Source organism: Coregonus clupeaformis, chromosome 23 (assembly GCF_020615455.1).
Source record: "Coregonus clupeaformis isolate EN_2021a chromosome 23, ASM2061545v1, whole genome shotgun sequence".
Classification (NCBI taxonomy): domain Eukaryota; kingdom Metazoa; phylum Chordata; class Actinopteri; order Salmoniformes; family Salmonidae; genus Coregonus; species Coregonus clupeaformis.
This window is the reverse complement of record NC_059214.1, coordinates 2,440,289-2,453,249: the sequence shown is the minus strand read 5'-3', so window position 1 is coordinate 2,453,249 and position 12,961 is coordinate 2,440,289. Positions and strand designations below refer to the sequence as shown.

At 45.2% G+C, this 12,961-nt stretch overlaps 1 long non-coding RNA gene and 2 pseudogenes across 1 annotated transcript; 2 read left to right on the top strand and 1 right to left on the bottom strand.

Annotated features, from left to right (window-relative positions):
• Positions 1-5,594: 5,594 nt before the first annotated feature.
• Positions 5,595-5,775, top strand: LOC121537177 (annotated as a pseudogene).
• A 2,967-nt stretch (positions 5,776-8,742) lies between these two features.
• Positions 8,743-9,229, bottom strand: LOC121536926. The gene is made up of 3 exons (XR_005994926.2): positions 9,144-9,229; positions 8,945-9,042; positions 8,743-8,783 (listed from the first exon to the last, which is right to left on the bottom strand). It is a non-coding gene; the product is annotated as an uncharacterized LOC121536926 (long non-coding RNA).
• Positions 9,230-11,657: 2,428 nt separating this feature from the next.
• LOC121537183 lies at positions 11,658-11,781 on the top strand (annotated as a pseudogene).
• Positions 11,782-12,961: the final 1,180 nt, after the last annotated feature.

The following is a 12,961-nucleotide window of genomic DNA, read 5'->3' as shown; positions in this document are numbered from 1 at the left end:
AAGTGAACATAACTCACTGTATGCATGCATGTATGTATGTATTTACAGAGGCCATTGATGAGATGTGGGCAGGCCAGCAGCGACACCTGGAGTGCATCCAGGATCCACCAGACATGAACATGTATAGGGTGGCGCGTACCACAACCATTAACAATGTGGACCTACCCTACTACAAATGTCTGCGTGGAAGCAACAGCCTGGAAGGATTCCACAAAGCTCTGCCGAACATGATTCCAGGTACACAGGTGTATTCTCTATACTTGTAACAAATTAAATATGTGACCCTGTCATTAAGCAATAATGACAGGAGAGGGGTGCGATTGTACTGAATATATCACAGCTGTGATTTGGATATAGCTTTAATACAACCATTCTACAATTGCCATTTATTAGTTAACAGTAATAAGCCACAACAGATTATGATTTGTTTCTTTTTTTAATCATTTATTTTCCTCCGCCAACACAAAAAGATCTGCAACTGGACTTCGGACTTGACTTTTGCCAAGCAACACAAACAAAACATTTATTAGAACACCTGTAAAGCGGAGTGATACATGTAGTTAAAAGTCCCCGTGCAGTAACGCTCAATATAGGAACTCATGGAATGCCCATTGTCCAATCAAACTAATTAGTTGAAAAAAGTGGAACTAACTGTTGTATAATACCTTCAATTTTGATTTTCAGGTCCCCACTGTGCAGCACGGCCCTATCAGGTTTACCTGATCAGTGGCATTGCACGGTGGAACTCTGACAGGAGCGGGGATGCCGTGTTTGGTGGCAAAGGACGGCACCACAGGACCTATTCGGCGCCGCTGATTGATCGCCTCAACGCTCGCTGTCAGCAGCTGTTCGGAGAGACTGTGGAGGAGAATTTCCGGGCCCCTGCTGATGTCTCTTCCAACGAGCTGCTCGGGTTGGAGTACCTGTTCAGCCAGAGCACGGGGAATCTGGGCCCTTCTCTCTTCAGGACATTGTCAACGATGGACCTGGTCCAGAAGAGGAGGTGCTCCGACCTGGGCAGCCTGATCCAGATGACGCAGACGAGGCGTACCAGAGCGATGTGGAGGCACACGACCGTGCGCTGGATGCCGTCCTGCCCCACATCACACTCACCAGCTGACGAAACCGCCACTGTTCACCCTCCGGCCTTTGTGAGTAGCCGTGTGTCTGCTAGAATGAAATACAATGCACCAGTTACTGAAAAAGACAAACATATTTGAACTTACCACATTCATATGGCTTTTCTTTTACAGGAGGATGCCTGCAGTCCAAACCCTCTTCCTGGCTTTCCTAAGTTGGAAATGTTCTGCTCTGTGCTGGTGGAGATTGGCCTGGCAGAAGAAAAGCTGTCACTCACCACCGAGCAGAGAAACCAGGTCCTTAAAGCCTGGAATGCCGTGGAGGAGCATGACAAGCAGCCACAAAAGTTCAACCAGTTGTACAGAACACACTGGGGCAACACCCTCTACTGCCGCACAAAAAGGGACGATCTTGTTGACGCTGCTCTGATACAGAGGGTAAAGATGGCCAAAGCGCTACGCACCAGCGCAACAGGACATCAGTGCTCAGCACAACAGGCTGATGTACACGCTGGTGAAACTGTTGTGGTTGCGCTCACCTCAAGGCTCTCGCAACAGTCCTGAGAAGAGAACCCTCTTGAAGGCGTACGAGCGAGTCCAGCACCGGATTTTAGTGGAGGATCCAGTCCTGTGCAAAGCAGGCATTCCTCTACCCAAGATTAACAGCAAGACTGTGCAGGACTTTATCCGTCGCCAAGAGAGGCTCCTCAACTTGCACGCCACAAAACAGCCCTCCACCATCACTAAGACCACCTCCATCTCATCTGCAGACCTTCCACCAGCACCACATCAGCCTGCAGTCCTCCCTCCACCAGACTACCCCCTGATGGAATATGTGCCCACACCCAGCACAGCAGGGACCAAGGTGTTAAAGGGAAGGACAGATATGATGGCACCACTCTCCCGGCCTCAGCCACCGATGCCACATTTGCTACTGCCACCACCAGTGAGAAAACCCAACGCCCCCCTCTACCATCAACAGACCTGGAACAAAAATCCCCAGCGCTGTTGGGCCCTGCGCACGGCAACACCCACGGTCCACGATATAATTTTTGGGACTGGTTGATTGGCCAGCCGGAACCTCTCCATGACCCCAAGGCACATCGGTTTCAGCTTCTCTGTGGACTCCTCACAGGTCAGCACAAATGAAACTATCTGGGAGTGCTCGTTTCCGATGCTGGTGAACCACTCAGCTGAGCCTCCACCCTCCCCAGACAGCTTCTTCACCACCTAAAACATGTCAAGTGTGCATAATGAGATAACCTGTTAGATTTTATTGATATGTGATTTTTCTTAATCACTTTACAACAATGTGAAAATGGGTTCAATTTAAAACTTAATAAAAAACCAAACAATACTGCAAGATGTTTTGCATGATTTACATACTTTCTTGGTGGAATCCATTTTCAGCACAGTGCCAAAAGTGGAGAGGATCTGGCTCCGGTAATCCTGCACGTTGTTGGCCTCCGCCAGCAGGAAGGCGTGGGCGCAGGAGCCGCGCGGAGGGGAGCTCTCTTGGAGGAGGTGGAGCCTGGAAAGTGTGCCTTAGTGCAGAAACGATCCCTCCAGGTTTCACGACAGTCATGAGGAGTGTGGTGTACAGGTCCTTACGCTGAAGGTACTCTTCAACGTGGTTCTCCTGTATCTGCCGCCACACCTTGACCATGGTGTTCCCTTCCGTCCGGTCCCTCAGAAGGCGCACAACAGTCCTATCCACGCCACGCCTATAAGTAGAGTCACAATCAATATGTTCAGGTGGATTTGAGTGACACTTCCAGGTCTGTCAAACGCACACATTATGTTCAGTATACTCACTTGCTGGTGAGGATGGCAGGGAACATAGCTTGGTGAGCCTCGCTAAGCTGGGACAAAATAGCGGCATCCCACGCAAGCCACCGACCCATTGTGCCACCTTCTCCGCTTCTGGCCGCTTTTGTACATGGTCCACAGCACAGGACCTCAGTGAGCATGGTGTACCAGGTGGACACGTCACAGATGTGACGTACCTAAAGTACATATGGGGAGAAAATCTTATTTAAAAAAAGGCCAATAGCAGGATATGGCTTTCTGTGCTCTTTTTTTGTCTTGCATGTTTACATACATAGTAATAAACTAATGTAAAAACTCTAACAAAGGTGAAGTGAGTTATACCCGGTGGTGATAGCCAGACTTGTAGAGGTGCACGTTCCGTCCCTCTACCCAGACACTGATCCCCTCGAGGACACTTCAGGAGTACCTCCACACTCCAACAGGACGCCACACAAAAAACACGACTCCGAAAAAACTGTTGTGGAGTTGGCGGGGCACCCCTGACGTAGCCGGGAGGTTCTTCTGGGTAAAACCACATGCGGTCCGATTTCATCACCCGTCGCCTCCTGAACAGACCACTTTTGTCCTTATAGATTTGAACGGGTGTGAACAGCCCTCTTTCATTGTGGTCTTTGAGCCAGGAAATGTCTGCAGATGGGATGCCATTGGGGTTTTCCCCACAGACGCACCCAACCCTCTAGCTCCACCTGCAACACACAACACATACAAAACACACTTAGTTATTACTTATTATTTTACATTACTTTGGTTAGTACAAATGAATGTCAAAACATACAACCAATTAAAAAAAAAAAAAAACAACATGTTAAACAAATTGTTCTCCTTGACATTGTTTGCATATAATGTGAATTTTACTTACAGGGGAGTCACTCAGAGGTGATTCCGTGGGAAAAAGGCTGACCCTCGTGATCCTGTGCTGTGGACGGGGACTCTGTGAGTTGGCCAGGGGGGCTCGGGCTGTTTGGGCCGGACAGGGGCTCGGGCTGTTTGGGCCGGACAGCGGGCTCGGGCTTCTTGGGCCGGACAGCGGGTTCAAGCTTCTTGGGCCGGACAGGCGGCTCGGGCTGCTTGGGCCGGACAGCGGGCTCGGGCTTCTTGGGCGGACAGCGGGCTCGGGCTGCTTGGGCCGGACAGCGGGCTCGGGCTTCTTGGGCCGGACAGCGGGCTCGGGCTGCTTGGGCCGGACAGGGGGCTCGGGCTTCTTGGGCCGGACAGGGGGCTCGGGCTGCTTGGGCCGGACAGGGGGCTCGAACTGTTTGATTGTGTCTGTGGGAATTTTCCAAACAAAGTTGTTTTGTATAATTTTAAATTTTTTACGGTTTCATGTCTGTTTACTCTGTAACTCCCCTACCTTCAACAGCCTGGCTTGCAGCTAACAGTTCACTGTCGTCCCTGGCCATGATGAAGGATCACACTTGGAGGTGCTTGCCTGCTGGTTGCTGGACAACAAAATTTATTGTAACTATATAGATTTTATGATGTACCAGCTTTTAATTATCAAAAGCAAACAAAAACATTTAGTGATTAAAATATCTCTAATATGAAAATAATTTACCATGCTATTCTGCTCTTCCCATTACATACAACTTACTTGCTCCTTGTCAACAATATATTTCCTGAACCGCTCATCTGCACACTTGTGATGTGGGTCACTGTGTGTGCAGCCACCTCCTCACAGAACTGTATGCTTTCTTTATTATCTCCTTCTCCTCCTCACTGAATAGCTCTGGCCTGTCCTTTTGGGTGGGGTACTTGCTGTAGAGAGTCCACATCTCCTGAAAGGTGCTTTCCTCAAACCCTCTCTGACCAGTAAATACACCTGTCGATGTTGGCCTCCAGGAGAATGCAGACTTGTGGGAAACTCTCTGCATATTCATTGAGGTAGTCTTTCACTCCCTGGTTCACTCTCTCTCCCTCCCTATGTTGAGTGGTCTCCTCTGATCTGTGCTTGTCAAGTATACTGCCATTTATTATAAGCATGCCATTAAAATTGTATAATAAATGCATTGCCTCCAATGGTATTAAATATAATATACTTACTACTTCAAGTAGCCCACATCGTTTTCCACAAGCCAGTGAAAAGATGCGTTTTCATACTGGCCAAATGGTATCACCAGCTTTCCCAGGCACAGCTGACGCGAAGGAGTGTGGATACCCTCCGCTCGAAGGAGCTTCACCAGCTTTCCCAGGCACAGCTGACGCGAAGGAGTGTGGATACCCTCCGCTCGAAGGAGCTTCTCTGCATGAGCCAAGGCTGTAGCCTGGTTCCGCAGCTCCTGTGGAGGTTTGGGAAAGAGCATCCTTTTCTCCCGATAGTAACGGGCCTCTTTTGTCGCCACCAATACGGCCTGCTGACGATATGGAGGGGCATCTGGGTTGATTACGCGGATTACTGGGCTCGCCATCTTCATTGACATACAAAACTGACAGTGACAGTAAACTCAGCAAGATCGTAACAGTGGGTCTCCGAAATGGCTCGATCAAGAGAAAAACTAGACCAATTCGCACAAAACAAAAACGTTGGTTAAGGTCTCCAAGGGTCTCAGATAACTTCCACCAAATCCCAAGACAATGAATGATATACGAATAAAGTAATGAGCGAAAGTCGGGTCCAAATACGGGGCTAATGCGATTTTTGCGAGGCTGCTAATGAGATTTTTTTTCAAGTGACGCAAGCGACTGTAAACAGTTACGCGTTCTGATTGGTCTAGAGTCTACAGTGACTGTAGACTCTAGACCAAACAGAACGCGTAACTGTCTACAGTCGTTGCGCTACTGTAGACTCGACCCGTGCGAGCTTCCCAAATGTGGAAATCTCGATTGCATAATTTCTGGTAGTGGGGGACTGCGTTCGCGCTCTCCCCTGATCTTGGTGTCCAAAAACAGTGAGTGAAATTTTGTGACATAAGTTAGTTGAGTTAAGTGAGGTTTGTCTGCATTTGCCTCTACTTTAGCTTTACTTCTTCATCTGATGAATGGTTTCAGAATTATCGATATCAAAGCACCATGAAGTGCTTTGAGAGACTAGTCAAGGATCATATCACCTCTACCTTACCTGTCACCCTCGACCCACTTCAATTTGTTTACCACCCCAATAGATCCACAGACGATGCAATCGCCATCACACTGCACACTGCCCTATCCCATCTGGACAAGAGGAATACCTATGTAAGAATGCTGTTCATTGACTATAGCTCAGCATTCAACACCATAGTACCCTCCAAGCTCATCATTAAGCTTGAGGCCCTGGGTCTGAACCCCGCCCTGTGCAACTGGGTCCTGGACTTCCTGACGGGCCGCCCCCAGGTGGTGAAGGTAGGAAACAACACCTCCACTTTGCTGATCCTCAACACTGGGGCCCCACAAGTGTGCGTGCTCAGCCCCCTCCTGTACTCCCTGTTCACCCATGACTGCGTGGCCAAGCACGCCTCCAACTCAATCATCAAGTTTGCAGACGACACAACAGTAGTAGGCTTGATTACCAACAATGACGAGACAGCCTACAGGAGGAGGTGAGGGCTCTTGGAGTGTGGTGCCAGGAAAATAACCTCTCACTCAATGTCAACTAAACAAAGGAGATGATCGTGGACTTCAGGAAACAGCAGAGGGTGCACCCCCCTATCCACATCGACGGGACCGCAGTGGAGAAGGTGGAAAGCTTCAAGTTCCTTGGCGTACACATCACTGACAAACTGAAATGGTCCACCCACACAGACAGTGTGGTGAAGAAGGCACAACAGAGCCTCTTCAACCTCAGGAGGCTGAATAAATTTGGCTTGGCACCCAAAACCCACACAAACTTTTACAGATGCACCATTGAGAGCATCCTGTAGGGCAGTATCACTGCCTGGTACGGCAACTGCACCGCCCGCAACCGCAGGGCTCTCCAGTGGGTGGTGCGGTCTGCCGAACGCATTATCGGGGCAAACTACCCGCCCTCCAGGACACCTACAGCACCCGATGTCACAGGAAAGCCAAAAAGATCATCAAGGACATCAACCACCTGAGCCACGGCCTGTTCACCCCGCTATCATCCAGAAGGCGAGGTCAGTACAGGTGCATCAAAGCTAGGACCGAGAGACTGAAAAACAGCTTCTATCTCAAGGCCATCAGACTGTTAAATAGCCATCACTAGCGCATTAGAGGCTGCTGCTGCCTATAGAAATCACTGGCCACTTTAAGAAATGGAACACTAGTCACATTAATGTTTACATATCTTGCATTACTCATCTCATATGTATATACTGTATTCTATTCTATAATATTCTACTGTATTTTAGTCCATGCCGCTCTGTCATTGCTTCGTCCATATATGTATATATTCTTAATTCCATTCCTTACTTAGATTTGTGTGTATTGGGTATATGTTGTGAAATTGTTAGATATTACTTGTTAGATATTACTGCACTGTCGGAGGTAGACGCACAAGCATTTCGCTACACCCGCAATTTCATCAGCTAAACGTGTATGTGACTAATTACATTTGAATTGATTTGATTCATTTTCTCTTCTGAATTGCCCGAATGTCTGTGATTTGTTATTGTAGCACTGGTTTTAATGCCAATAATGTGCTGATAATATATGGGCCTGGGCCTATTTGTGATTTCAGGGCCGGTCCTAGCGTTTTGGAGGCCCTAAAGGCCGGTGCCTAGTGAACCAAACGAGTGTGCTCGCATACTCCCTTAAAATACCTTTGCTTGAATAACGAGAACAAAAGCGGCAATAGTACTGTTTACCCATTTTGAGACGCCATAGCCAGTATACACTTCCTCAATAGTCAGAATTAATGTCCCCCTGGCCAAAATGTGTCCCCCTCTGCGTCACAATGGGATTCGATAAACTATTAGCGTCCGTTGCTATATCAACGGTGTGATGACCTAATGATTAGAATTTTGGAGATCATTACAGCCTAAATTATGTTATTTTCATCATTACTCTGCAAACAAGGCTGATTTCCGCGACAATTTTGCTGTTTAAACAAGTTTTGTTTAGCTAATAAAATGAAAACATTACTTCAAACTACTTTAGTTAACATTACAAATGAAATCCATGTCTTAAACATTGCTACGTTTCGGAAATGGCAAATAAAACGTGTAATCTGCTTTACTCCATTCATTTGCAAATTCGTTTGATTCATACACTGGCTTGTCTGGCTGTCATGTTTTTATTTTAACCTGCCCGTCCCTTATCTGCACTGAAATAATATAATTTCAGTAGTCCTCTATTATTATTCTCTTTTTTCTATCTCGCATAGCTCATTAGTACACCCTAGTGGTTGAATATATATGTCTCTATTGTAGGTCCTAGAATACAACAATGAATAATGTTGAACAAATAAATACCATCAAAGGATACCTTACAACTTAAAATAATCAACACCTTGTGAAACAGCTGTGAAAACCAACCTAGCAATATTTAAGATTTTAATACATAAATGTTGATATTTTTGGTACAGTTGTGTCAATTTATTTTCACAGATTTTTATGTACACTCACATGGCAATCATAGACTAAAATACTGAATTCTGGTGTGGAATTTTGAGTAGGTGGTTGCTGTGTGGGTGGGAGGTTCTGCCTGTCATTTGTTCTCAACAGGCAGCCAGTCTCGGAAGGGGGACTTGAAGAGGGAGACTGCAAAGTCCAGGCACTGCTGCTCTCTTTGTTCCGAGTGTTTGCAGTGCTAGTGTTTTTAGTTAATCTGTGTATCTCACATATTATGTGCCCAGTATGATAGGGCAAGACAACTTTCTTAGCAGATAATAACAACATTACAATAACAGTAGCTGTAGATGATGTAATGAAAAGTTGGAGGGTGGTTGGTAATGGAGGACATCAGGTGGATCCACGTCTGGGTGTTGGGCAGAACCCCTTGGTCCTGGAGAACAGGAGCAGAGTTAAAGGGAACAGGGTAGGAGACCGAGACGTAAACAAGCAAACACACAGGTTACACTATACTGTGAGAAGATTTGATGGATTAGTACAGTGTTATAAATGTGAGATATGTACTTTTCAACACTTTTGGAAGGTATAGCCTACCTCAAGCTGGTCCCCCTCCGACTTAGAGCACAGAGAATCAGACTGATCCGAACTCACTGATTCTGGTGGATGGGATACCTCCTGGACAGTCGATGGTCCTAAAGTCATTTGGAGAGGTAAATTGAAGAGGTACATTTTTATAAGCTCAGCATAATTACAATTTCTTGCTTTCTCAAATGTCAACCAAAGCTTAACATACTTTGTTTATTGGGCTTCACCGAGGTGTAGGGCTTTCAGTGGTCGACCGTCCAACTGCTCCAACTGGAGAAGATTGTTGGCTTCCCCGAGGTAACCCTAGGAAAATATCAGTGTTAGGGAAACTAAAACTAGCTTCAGGTTATTTTGTGTGCAAATGCAAATAGTTATTATCTGAGATGTTTTATATTCACCTTAACAGATGGTGACCCCAGCTAGCAGCGAAAGAGCAGCAAGGTTTCCCAGGTCTCGCCTTCCTTTCGTCCTTCTTCCAAACCAAGTAATTAGCCGGATGTCGTAGCACTTGGTCCCCTTCTTGATTCTGCTCCGGTAGCTCTCCTTCTGTTTCTCCTGCGCCTTGTCGATGTTCAGTCTCACCTTGATTGATAACAGGAATAAATGCAATTATATTTCAATTACAAATACATTTCTTACATATTTCTTGGAGGGCCAGAAAATAAATTAACAGCGGACAATCATTTTTACCTGGTCAAAAACCTCCACATCCTTCTCAGTCCGTGCCTGATGGTGGTTCTCGAAGGCGTTCTGATCTGGTTCGACAACTTCCACCACATCAGGTGGGGTTTCAGTGATCTGAAAGTACGTTATACAAAAATAGCAATAGACAAACAACACTAAGTCAATCATAGGTGAGCTGTGGGTTGAAGCTGTCCATCATCGCCTTGGAGGTGGCCTCGCCAGTCTCGTCCTTGATGGGTATCACATGTTTTTTATTTTTGGTTCCAAGCACTCTTTTTAATGGGTTACAGAAGGGAATTTAGAGTTAAGCACGTACTCCTCATTTACTGACCTTAATGGGTATTGCCTCCACCCAATTGGTAAAGTGAATCCCATTCCTGGATTTTGTGAAGGGTCCGATGAGGTCCACCCCTAACATTTAAAGTGGTCCGATGAGGTCCACCCCTAACATTTACAGTGTTAAAGAGAAGATTACTTTATTCTTACCCGTATCTGTGTCATACAGTATGCAGATTTTCATATTTGTAAGGATACTGACATACACACACATTCTATAATATTGAACTATGCTGTGGTCAAATAAAGCAACCATTAAAAAAAGAACTTATCAGGGCAAAATTTGAATTGGGACACTTACCGATCATGTGCCATGGTGAAACAACTTTGATGGGCTTCAACTCCAGCGCCAGTCTTCGCCCTCTCAAACTTCTGGCAGGCTAGACAGGGTACTGACCTTTAAGCAAAAAGTGACAAATTAAAACATTGTGTGCTCTCTGATATGACATTAATTGAAATCATAATAATTTCAGATATAATAGAATGTGAATGATAAACCAAAGGCTATTTTACTTGCCCAGCTGTCCACCTCCTTGACAATTCCCTGTCAGGAGAAGCATAGGTTGATTTTGGCAATCATGCCAATCATTTTGGCAATGTAGTCCCCTGTAGCTCAGTTGGTAGAGCATGGCGCTTGCAACGCCAGGGTTGTGGGTTCGTTTCCCATGGGGGGCCAGTATGAAAAATGTATGCACTCACTAACTGTAAGTCGCTCTGGATAAGAGCGTCTGCTAAATGACGTAAATGTAATGCGCTTCACGCCGAAATGGCAAGCATGCATCTCGGTCAGTAAGGCCTCCTTCTCCTCCTCAGTAAAAATCTGACAGATGTGATGTGATGGTAGAGTTTGCTAAACAAATACCCACTGGATTGATGTAAATAATCATGATATCATTCTGCCAGGTAAGCACAGGGTACTTTGTAGCTAATATTTAAGTGAGAAGGTTTTTGGGAAAACTTTTCCATCTACGGATTGTAGAGGGCCCTAACTCTGTAACGCTCCAGCGATACAGATTGAATAGAGCTCCTATGCAGCGTACATATTGTCGTGTTGCATTAATCCGTATGTCATCTTCACGAGTCGTGCTCAGCTACTGAATAGAAAACTGTAGTGTGTGTAACGCAAGACAGAGAAGAGCCTGTCTCCTCAGAGATTGCGTTTATTTTGGGAGATTTCACAATATGACCTTTTAATTCAAGACAGGATAAATATATTGTTTCAGGTCATAATAAAACATGTTTTGTATAGTTACTTTTTTCTTAACTTGTTTCTCTAACTTTATAGCAAGTCAAGCTAATTTACACTGCAGAGCAGCTAGCTAGCTAGCTAACGTTAGCTAGGCTAGGTTGAAGACAACTGTAGCTAGTGACCTCCACCTAATAATTATAATAATAAACTTAAACGGGAGGCAACAGTCAAATTCAAATAATATAATTGTCTTAACAGCCAATGTGTAATAATTAACATTACCAATAAAATAGTACTCACTTATAGGAATGGGTAATTGTTTACAAGTTGCTAGCGATCCCATAAAGCCATCGCTGAAACCGACATATTTTCATCTTCTTCTGTGGTTTGGTAACTTTCTGTTCTTCGACGGACTCTGGCTGGACTGAAGACAACGCAAAGTTTGGAAGATTTCAAAGTATGCGACGTCCGTCTCGAACAGAGCCTTCAACCGCAAGGTGCCGTTGCGATTCCACTCCTGTCCGGGAACCATTTATTACATTGATTTTTGGAACAGGGAGATGGAATAAGGGGTTTGCTCCGTCCACTCCACGCATCGACCTGGTATTGCAGTACCTCTAGGAACGGTGCACCCCCTAATATTGTTCAAAGAAATACAGTTTCATCGGATCAAAGAGTTGGATCTTCCTTTGCTAGCAGTGTCCCGTTTGAGCTTATTCTTATCAGAGTCAGTTCCTGCAACAACAAAAAGAAAGTGCTGTATATGTCGAACTGTTGACATAATGTTGATATTCATGCATTTGTCAGAACTCTTTGGATTTGCCCGTTATTTTCACCAGTCCAGGACATCCTGGAACGGTGCACACCCTACCCGGGGAAATAACGGTGTTGAAAGTAAAACATCTGATTTTGAAGGTTGTGCGTTTGCCTCTTGGTTGAAAAGAATCGATCTACTCACAATTGGATGTATGACCCTTTGCAATGACATTGCACAAAAATATCAGCTTACAGAACTTTTATTGCAACTATGAAACACAAGATTGGGCAGTAGCCTACGATTCACAAAAATACAGCCAGCTAAGATACTCAGTATAACAATGAAGAAAAACAATAAGTAGTACATTCAGCTATGGTAGGTCAAAACAAGCACATATAATATGTCAGGCTGTTTTGACTTTGATTTCAGTATATGCATGGCATAAGCATAAATAAGTGTTTCTTACTGCTAAGGAAAACTTTTCTCCCACTTACTATTACTGTAGCCTAGCTAGCCTATACTCTGTCTTGTGGATGAATAAGTAGGCTACTGTCTCTTTCCCCCATATCTGAGGGTCGTATGCCACCAAGTGGTCAATGGTGTAATTGCAACATGTTTACTGAGCGCTGAACACAAGCTTCAGGAAACGACTATATACCTACAATCCCTGGAATGCTACGAAACACCAGAAATAGTTGGTGTCATTCGTTTGGCTATATGTGCACGAACGTGATTTCAGCATTTTGGTACATCGCATACTTTTGTGATATCAGACAGACGTGTAGATATTAAAACGTCAAGGTAAAGATCATTTCTACCGTGTTGTATGACGGGAAAATAGTCGGACAGTGATATAACCAAGTAAAACAAAATTAATCGCTTTTCCACCGCTCTCTCCACAACTGTATTCATAAACGTAATTAAACCCTGGTCGATATGATGCGTTATTATCAGGGGCCAAGTGGTAACCGTCAGCCAAAAACGTGTGCACTGGAATGACTAGCCCTCCACCGCCATCTCCAGCTCATACTTACCTGGCAAGGGAGATACCGTGATCAAG